The sequence below is a fragment of the Zalophus californianus genome, chromosome 4 (assembly GCF_009762305.2).
Source record: "Zalophus californianus isolate mZalCal1 chromosome 4, mZalCal1.pri.v2, whole genome shotgun sequence".
In the NCBI taxonomy this organism is placed as follows: Eukaryota; Metazoa; Chordata; class Mammalia; order Carnivora; family Otariidae; genus Zalophus; species Zalophus californianus.
Window position 1 is genome coordinate 78,508,615 of NC_045598.1, and position 11,413 is coordinate 78,520,027.

Here is an 11,413-nt window from a genome sequence, read left to right on the forward strand (position 1 = left end):
GTAACATGTATCAGAACTTCATTCCTTTTACAGCTGAATAATATTCCATTGTGTATATATGTCACATTTGTTTATTCATCTATTGATGAATGGGTAGCTTCCACTTTTTGGCTATTGTGAATAATGCTGCTAGGGACATAAGTGTACAAATATCTGCTTCCTAGCAAGCATGTTTTTTTGAGTGTGCAGATCTGTATTTTGAGAATTGAAACAAGAAGTATAGTACAAATGCACATATAAAGATAGTTTATAATATATGATAAATATGACATGAAGGGGACACTTTTGTACTAGATCTTTACCTGTGTTACTTCATTTTCTCATCCCCTCTGAGAGTTAGTTCTTTTTTTTTCTTTTTAAAGATTTTATTTATTTATTGGACAGAGACACAGTGAGAGAGGGAACACAAGCAGGGGGAATGGGAGAGGGAGGAGCAGGCTTCCCATAGAGCAGGGAGCCCGATGTGGGACTCGATCCCAGGACCCTGGGATCATGACCTGAGCCGAAGGCAGATGCTTAACAACTGAGCCACCCAGGTGCCCCCTCTGAGAGTTAGTTCTTGGTAGTCCAGGGTGGCGGACTGGTAACCCAGGTGTACCATCAAAAGTAATAGATACAGGGGCGCCTGGGTGGCTCAGTCGTTAAGCGTCTGCCTTCGGCTCAGGTCATGATCCCAGGGTCCTGGGATCGAGCCCCACATCGGGCTCCCTGCTCAGCGGGAAGCCTGCTTCTCCCTCTCCCACTCCCCCTGCTTGTGTTCCCTCTCTCACTATCTCTCTCTGTCAAATAAATAAAATCTTTAAAAAAAAAGTAATAGATACATATAGTATTTTACTTTATTTATGAAACTTTATATCTTAGGCATAATGTAGTAGATGTGGAAAACAATATAGTCCATGGCTATTCTCTTTCAATTTCATATTATCTAGTATGTTTCCTATGTATACTTCTTATGAATAGTACTCACTTGTCACTGACGTGAAATACAGTAGTGGAGCCAGAAGGAGATTTTCCAGAAAAAAATTTTAGTGTGATGGAGGGGTTTTGTACTGGGGACTGGGAGTGGGGGGGAGGTGATAGTATTAGAAAAGATGCATCTGGTGATGGAAGAAGAAACTATGCTTGCTGTTAAGGCAGCTTAAGATCCTCTGACTACTGAAGGAAAATGTGGCAGACTCAAAATTGTTTGGTTATGCAACATGCTTTTCATAAGTTGTTTCCTTTATTGTGCCTATAAAAGATACCATTAACATCATATTTATGTCATTAATAAACTTCAGGATCCATGTAGTAGGGTGTAGTAGTAGAGTTAAGATACAAGAGACAACAATGGTACTTACTTCAGAAACATTTATTTGGTGTATTACACTGGATAGGGTGTATTCTATAAGCCCAAGGTTTACATATGCAGTTGAATCATACATTCAATAGTAGCCAAATTTTGGTCTGTCTTTAGTATAAACATTTTATAAATAAGGGAACTAAATTTAAAAGAAATTAAGTAATATGATAATATGTAGCAAGTGGAGGCATCAGAATTTCAACCCCAATCTAAGTAGTTCTAAGGATTATGTTTCTTCCACTAGATCATTCTGCTTTCCCTCTAAAATACTGGGACGAATCTATCTTTATTTGAAGTTATTTAAAAATTATAACCCTTCCTGAGGATAGCAAAATTGTGTGCTTTTGCAAGATAATTACAGAGCACATAGTAAGGAAGCAGAGGTAATGTCTGGTAATGTTTTTGGCTCCCTTTTTCTGCGTATGGTTGTCCAAATGATTCAGTGTTATGCAGAATATGAAATATTGTTAGAGAAGCTATTTCAGAAAGTTGACTTACTGTATAGGTTTCTTTTTGTTTTGTTTGCCTTTTTTTTTTTTTTAGAGAGAGAGAGAGAGAGAGTGTGAGCAGGGGGAGGGGCAAAGGGAGAGGGAGAGAATCTTAACTCTCAGGGCATGGGGCTCGATCTCATGACCCTGAGATCTTGACCTGAGCCAAAATCAAGAGTCAGAAGTTTAACCTACTGAGACACCCAGGTGCTTGCTTTTTTTTTTTTGCCAGTACTATTCATAAGTATACATAGGAAACATACTAGATAATATGAAATTGAAAGGAAATAGCCATGGACTTTTTTTTTTAAGTAGGCCACACACCCAACATGGGGCCCAATGCAGGGCTTGAACTCACATCCCTGAGATCAAGAACTGAGGTGAGATCAAGAGTCAGATGTTAGCCAACAGAGCCACCCAGGCACCCCTATTGGATAGGTTTTATATAAAACTTTTCTTCTGGTCAAAATACTTCAAAGATTATAGGAAAATATGACCTGGAATCAGGTTTCTAGAATTTCTTCTTATCCAAATATAGAAATTCGGAATTCTTTGGAGTAAGCTGTCAATCAAGGCCAAATTAAAAAATTTAATTGCAAGGCCCCTATTTGTTTATATACCAATAACAAGCTTACTGTTATATAAATAGGAAATAAGATCTGGTAGCTGGCCATTATTTAGAATTTTGAAATTAAGGATTTTGTTCTTAAGGGTACTGATAAATCAACAGCTTTTAATATATGATAGGGACACCTGGGTGGCTCAGTTGGTTGAGCATCTGCCTTTGGCTCAGGTCATGATCCCAGGGTCCTGGGATCGAGTTCCGCATCAGGATCCCTGCTCAACAGGGAGCCTGCTTCTCCCTCTGCTGCTCCCCCTGCTTGTGCTCTCTCTCTCTCTCTCTCTCTCTGACAGATAAATAAATAAGATCTTTTTAAAAATGTGTGTGTGTGTGTATATATATATATATATATATATATGAGAATAAGCCTTGGAGAAGGTGCCGCCTCCACCTTTATTTATTTATTTATTTTAAAGATTTTATTTATTTATTTGACAGAGAGAGACACAACGAGAGAGGGAACACAAGCAGGGGGAGTGGGAGAGGGAGAAGCAAACTTCCCGCTGAGCAGGGAGCCCGATCTAGGGCTCGATCCCAGGACCCTGGGATCATGACCTGAGCCGAAGGCAGATGCTTAATGACTGAGCCACCCAGGCGCCCCTTTACAAATTATTTGTATTACAGTGGGAGCTGCTAGAGAACAGGGACCATATCATCATTATTTCAGTATCCCTAGCAACTGATATAGTGAAGTTTTTTGCAGTTGAACTTATAGATATCTGCTTGTGGTCAGCCCTCCTTTCACCTGATGTTCCATACCGTTTGCTCCTAGAGCTATAATACAATATACAGGTCACTCAGTAAATATTTGATGGTGATGATAACGGAAAAGAAGAAAAATTACAGGGGCGCCTGGGTGGCTCAGTCGTTGGGCGTCTGCCTTTGGCTCGGGTCGTGATCCTGGTGTTCTGGGATCGGGCCCCGCGTCGGGCTCCCTGCTCAGTGGGGAGTCTGCTTCTCCCTCTCCCTCTGTCTCTGCTTGTGTTCCCTCTCTCACTGTGTCTCTCTCTGTCAAATAAATAAATAAAATATTAAAAAAATAAAAGTAAGCTCACCCCTTTAAAAAAAAAAGAAGAAAAATTACATTTCATGTACTATGTTTAAGAAGAAAGGTCCTTTTATTTAAGAAAAACTGTCAGGAAGGGGCCCCTGGGTGGTTCAGTCAGTTAAGTGTCAGACTCCTGATTTCAGCTCAGGTCATGATATTAGGGTTGTGAGATCTAGCCCCCAGTCGGGGCTCAGCAGGAAGTCTGCTTGAGATTCTCTCCCTTTGCCCCTCCCCCTGCTCTCTCTCAAATAAATAAATAAATGTTTAGGATTTTATTTATTTATTTGATAGAGAGCACAAGCAGGGGGAGCAGCAGAGGGAGAGGGAGAAGCAGACTCCCCACTGAGCAGGGAGCCCAACACAGGGCTCGATCCCAGGACCCCTGAGCCAAAGGCAGACGTTTAACCGACTGAGCCACCAAGGTGCCCCTAAATAAATCTAAAAAAAAAAAAAAAAAGAAAAAGAAAAAGAAAAACTGTCAGGAATATGGTATTTCAATACCAAAAGGGTTGAAATTATCAGAAGCACCCCCATACCTGCCCCAGGTACAGCACATTCTCTGGTCCTAGGAATATAAGATAACAAAATGTTATACCACATAATTAACTAGAAAAACAGAGGGCACTCAAGGTATTTCAAGCAAAGAGTGTTATAGTACAAGGAATTAAGTAATAAATTATTGGAAGAACTAGAAGAGCAAAAAGGAAAGTCAGACCATATTGCCCAGTGAGGAGGAATTATGAGAACTCCCTCAGAGCCTCCACTCATCTACCGACTTTCACTCATGCAGGGAGCCCTGTTACTGCATAAGAAATCACTTAAAACTCAGCAGCTTAAAACGGCAATCATATTATTAATCACAGTTCTGTGAATTGGCTGGACTCAGCTGAGTGGTTCTGCTGTTTGAAGCTGCAGTCATCTGAGGGCTCAACTGGAATGAAATATCCAAGATAACTCATTCACATGGCTGGTAGTTGGCACTGTCAGGTGGGATCTCATCTGGAGGGGTCATTTGCAATTCCTTGATTCTGCATGTGACTTGAACTTAGAGTATGGTAGGATTCTAAGGAGTGTCTCAAGAGTGTTCCCAAGGGAAGAAAATAGAAACTGCCAGTCTTCTCAAGCCCTGGGCTCAGAAGTCCCAGAACATTACTTCCACCACATTCTATTGCTCAGAGCAATTTCAGGGCCAATCTAGATTCAAAGGGAAAAGATACAGGTATCTCTCACTTTTTCAAAAGTTCAAGTTACACCACTCACTTAAGAAAGACCTACATTGGGGCACATGGGAGGCTCAGTCAGTTAAGCATCTGCCTTCGGCTCAGGTCATGATCCCAGGACCCTGGGATCAAGCCGCACATCAGGCTCCCTGCTCAGGGGCGAGCCTGCTTCTCCCTCTCCCTCTGTGATCTCTCTCATTCTCTCTCTCAAATAAAATTTTTTTAAAAAGACCTACATTCGTACCTATTTTCACTAACCAAAAGAAATCTGAAGGGGCTTTTTGCTTTTACAAAAAAAGGTGAAAAGGGAAAGTAACATTCAGGGTTTGTTTGGCAGAGAGCCCTTATACAGGCAGTGTGCACGCTGAGCAGCAGAGTAGCATCGCTAACTCCTTCCCGGGGAACTACACTTATAGCCTCTCAGCATCAAGCTGCCATAGCTTTGAACTGAGTCTGTGAGCATCTCTGCTTTATCGTGATTTATTTTGTTCATCTGTTAGCAAGATGTGTCCCAAGATGTCAGAAAAGCCTAAGAGAGGTTATTTTTTCAGTCTGGGAATGCTCAAAAATTTTTTTCATCTAAATTAATAGTAATTGCTTCTTTGCCTCATGCCCTTTCAGTTTACAAGTTTTCATGGGACTGCTCTACTTTTGGATAGCAGGGGAGACCTGTATAAGCATACAGGAAGAGGATGAATTGTTGAGAGCTGGTGTCTTTAGAGACTCGCTGCCATACTTGTCTTTGCACATGCTTCTTCTTTGCTCTGAAATGCCTTCTTTTTTTTCTTTTCCTGGCAAACATTCAAACTGCAAGACCCAGCTTACATTTCAGCCCACATCTAGAGCCTTCCCAGATATCTTCAATGCACAGTCAGTAGCCACTTCCTCCGTATAGTCTGTGCCTGTAGTATATATTTCTATTTTTGTATCTGTCATTCCTTATTATAATTTGTTTGCTTACATATTTTTCTGTGAGAGTGTCTAGGGGACAGTAATCATGTCATCATCATCTCCCTATCTCTAGTAACTCTCACAGTAAAGGTTTTTGCAATTGAACTTATACATATCTGCTTGTGGTTAGTACTAATATAGTCTGGTGTCCTACACCATCTATTCTTGGTGCTTCAATGTTGGGCCTAAAGGGAGATACTCAGTGAATATTCAATGATGATAATAATGGAAAAGGAAAAAATTGCCTTTTAAATATTCTGTTTAGGAAGAAAGGACCATGTATGAATCATTTAATAAAAAACTTCAGGAAAATTGGTATTTTAGTCCTGAAAGGACTATTCTGGACAAAGGAACACCAGATTAAATGTTATACCACATAATCAGAAAATGGAAGCTAATCCATCAAAATCCTAGAAGAGAACACAGGCAGCAACGTCTTTGACCTCGGCCATAGCAACTTCTTGCTAGACATGTCTCTAGAGGCAAGAGAAACAAAAGCAAAAATGAATCATTGGGACTTCATCAAAATAAAAAGCTTTTGTACGGCAAAGGAAACAATCAAACTAAAACACAACCTACAGAATGGGAGAAGATATTCACAAATGTCTTATCAGATAAAGGGCTAGTATCCAAAATCTATAAAGAACTTATCAAACTTAACACCCAAGAAACAAAAAATTCAGTCAAGAAATGGGTAGAAGACATGAACAGACATTTCTCCAAAGAAAACATATAAATGGCTGACAGACATATGGAAAAATGTTCAACATCTCTTGGCATCAGGGAAGTACAAATCAAAACGACAACGAGATACCACCTCACACCGGTCAGAATGGCTAAAATGAACAACTCAGGAAACAACAAATGTTGACAAGGATGTGGAGAAATGGGAACCCTCTTATACTGTCAGTAGGTATGTGAGCTGGTGCAGCCACTCTGGAAAACAGTATGGAGGTTCCTCAAAAAGTTAAAAATAGAATTATCCTACAATCTAGCAATTACACTACTAGCTATTTATCCAAAGGATACAAACATAGTGATTTGTAAGGACACATGCACCCCAATGTTCATAGCATCAATGTCCCCAATAGCCAAAATATGGAAAAAGTCCAGATGTCCACCAACAGACGAATGGATAAAGAAGATGTGGTATTTATATACAATGGAATATTACTCAGCCACCAAAAAGAATGAAATCTTGCCATTTGCAATGACGTGGTTGGAATTAGAGTGTATTTCCTAAGCGAAATAAATCAGAGAAAGATAAATACCATATGATTTCACTCATATGTGAAATTTAAGAAACAAAACAGGTGAACATAGGGGAAGGGAAGGAAAATAAGATAAAACAGAGGGAGGCAAACCATGAAAGCCTCTTTACTGTAGGAAAGAAACAGGGTTGCTGGAAGGGAGGTGGTGGGGGGATGGGGTAATTCGGTGATGGGCATTAAGGAGAGCATTTAATGTAATGAGCACTGGGTGTTGTATGCAACTGATGAATCACTTAATTCTACCTCTGAAACTAATAATACACTACTATGTTAACTAAATTGAATTTAAATAAAAAATTTCAAAAAGTGGGAGCTACTTGAGGTGTTTTAAGCGGGAGGGATTTAATATGGAAATTAGATAACAAAATTGTTGGAAAGGCTGGAGGAGCTAAAGGAGGTCCATGTTGCCCAGTGATGAAGAACTATAGGAAGCTATATAATATATTATGTGGCAAAAAGATACTGTTCGAGAAAATGGAATTTTATTTTTGCCACCCAGTGACAGTATGACTTTGGTGGAGTACTGCCCAAAAGTTTAAATATAGCTCCACTAACGTTTATTGGGCATTGGCACTGTGCTTGGCACTAGGAACACAAAGATGCATATTATACATTCCAGTTCAGCGAATATTTATTAAATATCTATCCACTGAATATTTAGGTCTTGGGTCTACCAAGATAAACAAGGCCAGATTTTTTTTCCTAGGAGGTATTCATAATCCATGGGAAAAGACTGATAAGCAAATGATTGCAAAATTGTGCTAAGTGTGTTGGTAAGAAATTGGAAGTATGACCAAAAATGATCGAATGGTGAAATTTTAAAATTTATTTGACAATAAGAAACTTGGCATTTACTTAAAATTACTCAAGAAGATGCCATGTCTCAGGTAAAAAATACTGGCTCTGGAATGAAAACATCTCAGGCAGTTAAATTGAAGGTTTCTTGGTCTTTAAATGTGTGTAAAATGCTCACTTTGGGAAATACTGAAAAATATTTTCTTAAAGTCATGTAAATTCACCACAGAGATAGCCACTGGTAACATTTTGATGTATTCCTTTCTAATCCAAGGGCATCTTTTTTAAAACAAGTAAAATAAAACCAAAAATGAGGCCTATAAGTCCATAAGGCATAATAGATTGCATGTAAATTAGAAGGCAAGTAAAAGAGAGCGAAAGTGAGAGTGAGAGAAAGAGAGAAGGGTCCATTTGGGACTGGTATTTCAAACTTCAAAACACACAACTCAACTCGGTATCTTTTTCCCAATTCTCATTCCTCCACTTGTACTTGCCCTTTTTAGGAAGGGCATGACCATCTATCCAGTAATGTAGTCAGATACATCCACCTACTGTCAGAATAATCCTAAAACAGTCTAATTTGATAGTTCCTTTGATTAAAACCCTTCAATAACTCCCCATAGACTTTGGTATCAAGTGTCATCTTATTTTAGCATCCTCTTCATCTAGCTCCCACCCATCTTACTAGCTTGACCTGCCTTCCTGCTACCTACACAGTTCTCCACTCTAACCATGGTAAAAATTTCATAGTTCCACAAAGGTGTAGCAGTGTTCTCCAATCATCTTTTTCTTTCTACATGCTCTTTTCTCTCTCTAAAGTACCATTACTCACCTCCATCTTTTCTCTGTTTAATTGCTTCTCAAAAACTCAAGGGTTGCCTTTCCAGATGCAGCAACCTATTCTGTCCCCCTACTGTACCATGCACATATCTCGAACATTGCATTTGTCATGCTGTCCTGGAATTATTGGTATTTTTATCTCTTACTCAACTCAACCAAGGGCTCTTTGATGATCTTGAGACTCCTGCTTCTATCACGGTACCCAACATATAGTAGATGTTACCAGTTTGAGGGAATTTATGTAAATTGGTAGATAAAAGGATTGGTGAATTTTTTTATTAGTAATCTTCAGGAAACACATTTAGAAATTGTAGCAAATGTTGTTAGTTGCTTATGCAGTAGCCGCCTCCCCTTTTTTATTATCAAAACTCAAGTTTCAATATGGCAGTGTACCCCAAGGCATGTATCCTGATAGATCAAGGCAGTCATGGCATCTCCATCCCCCTTTGCTAATAGTACATTTCGGTTGAGCATGATAAGTCATAGAGGGAAGCTGTGGAGGCTTCAGGGAGAGGTCTTTTTACTTTCTCTTCTTTTTTCCCTTCCTGCTATATTTACTGTTCTGTAAGGGATGTGAAGCCTGTAGTTGGACCAGCTGTCCCCTGTAATCATAAGGCAAAAGGTTTGAGAACAAAAAATAACATGCTGAGAATTGTGGAGGGGGAAAGACAAGAGTCTGGGTCTTTGATGAGATCATTGAGCCTTACCAATCCTAAATTGCCTATTACATATAGACTTCCTTTTATGTAAGATAATTGAAATAGCTTCATTGTTTAATCCACTGTGTGGTTGAATGGTGACCCCAAAAAGATATGTCTATGTCCTAACCCCCAGAATCTATGAATGTGACCTTATTTGGAGAAAAGGTCTTTGCAGATGTAATTAAATTAAGGATTTTGAGATAAGATCATCCCGGATTATCTGGGTGGGTCCTTAATCCAATGACAAGTGTCCTCATGAAAGACACACAGAGGTGGGGTGCCTGGGGGTGGCTCAGTCGGTTAAGTGTCTGACTCTTGGTTTCAGCTCAGGTCATGATCTCAGGTCATGATCTCAGGTTTGTGGGATCAAGCCCTGCATCAGGCTCCGTTCCCCGGGGGGGGGGGGGGGTCTGCTTCTCTCCCTCTCCCTCTGCCTCTCCCCCTGCTCACATGCTTGCTCTCTCTAAAGTAAATAAATAGATCTTTTTTTAAAGAGATTTTTATTTATTTGAGAGAGAAAGCGAGCGCGAGAGAGCATGCATGCATGTGCATGATGGGGGGAGGGGCACAGGAAAAGGGAAAGAACAAGCAGACTCTTCACTGAGCACGGAGCCCGAGATTCAAGGCTCTGTCACAGGACCCCGAAATCATGACCTGAGCCAAAATCAGACGCTTGACTGACTGAGCCACCCAAGGGCCCCAGTAAATAAATAAATCTTTAAAAACAAACCACACACACACAGAGGAGAAAACAGAAGCACTGGAGAAGGCAATGTGAACCCAGAGTCAGAAACTGGAATTATGCAGTGACAATCCAAGGAATGCCTGGAGCCACCAGAAGCTGGAAGAGGTAAGGAAGGATTCTCCTCTAGAGCCTCTGGAGGGAAAATGACTGCTGACACATTGATTTTGGGCTTTTGACCTGAAGAACTGTGAGAAAATTAATTTCTGTTGTTTTAAGCCATCCAGTTTGTGGTAATTTGTTATGGCAGCCTCAGGAAATAATACAAACTGTGGGTCAATTCTCTGTTGGTTTGCAGCCAAAGATATCTTAATTAATATAATGATTATTTTTAAGTTCAAGCTAAACATATGAAAAAAAGGTATTGGTAGTAATTCAGGGAAAGATCCTGGAGTCCCTGAAAATTCTTTCCATAGGATTTCAAACTAAGATTGATATCAGTGTTGTCAGATCTGGGATTTAAGCATATCTCTGACTCCACTTCACTCTCCCTCAGGAACTAATGGGTGGTAGCAGAGATGAAAGTTATACCCTCCTTAAGACCTTTTTTTTTTTTTAGAAACTTTATTTTCCATCAACCTTCTTTCCATTTTGTTTGCCTTTGTGGAAGAGGAAGACCACTCATGGTTATTCCCACCCATTCTGTGGCCTGAGCAGTGGGAGCTGCAGACCAGTCTTCTACCGCCAGCTGGACGCTCCAGTCCTCAGTGGGGAACTGCTGAATAGGCACAGAGGGCACCTGCACGCCATCAGACCAGTCTGTGACTTCAGGTTGAATAGCAGTGAACTCAAGAACTGGAACAGTCCATTCACCCTGAAGGTCCTCCTCCGTCACAGAATTCTCAGCAGCGACCTGCCCTTCCTTTTCAGTCTCTTCAGGATCTCTGTAGAAGTAGAGATCAGGCATGACCTCCAATGGGTGCTCATGGGAAATGGTGCGACGCATGCACGGAACTTCCCAGGCCCACTGAGTGAGCTCCCTTGTTGTTGCAAGGGATGGCGATGTCCACGAAGTGCAGAGGAGAGTCTGTTACCCAGGGCGATGATAGGCAGGTTAATATAAGACGCCTCTGTAAGAGGCTGGTGGTCAGCCCTGGGCTCAGTAACCACCAGCAGTCTCGGCTCCCGGAAGGCTGCCTGGATCTAGGTAGTGAAGGTTCCAGGAGTGAAGCGGCTGGCAGTAGGAGTGGCTCCGGCAGCAGCAGCAGACCTCAGCACAGCTCCTGGCCAGTATTCCTGGATGATGATACTGACATCAGCCAGATTTTTAGCGGCAACCATGGCATAAGGCTGCCAGCAGAAGCTTCTCCCAGGTTCTCTTCAGATTTATGATGTAGATACCATCACTTTCCCTTTTGTAGATGTACGCTTGCATTTGGAAGTCAAGGTTGGT

General features: G+C 40.8%; 1 pseudogene across 1 annotated transcript in view; it reads right to left on the bottom strand.

Annotated features, from left to right (window-relative positions):
* LOC113926524 overlaps nt 1-10,966 on the bottom strand; it is a 17,227-nt pseudogene extending 6,261 nt beyond the window's left edge. Inside the window, exons 1-2 of the transcript XR_004820014.1 lie at nt 10,658-10,966; nt 9,136-9,179 (exon numbers count right to left, since the gene is read on the bottom strand). The product of XR_004820014.1 is annotated as a eukaryotic translation initiation factor 2-alpha kinase 1-like (transcript). The remainder of the gene's footprint in view (nt 1-9,135; nt 9,180-10,657) is intronic.
* Nucleotides 10,967-11,413: the final 447 nt, after the last annotated feature.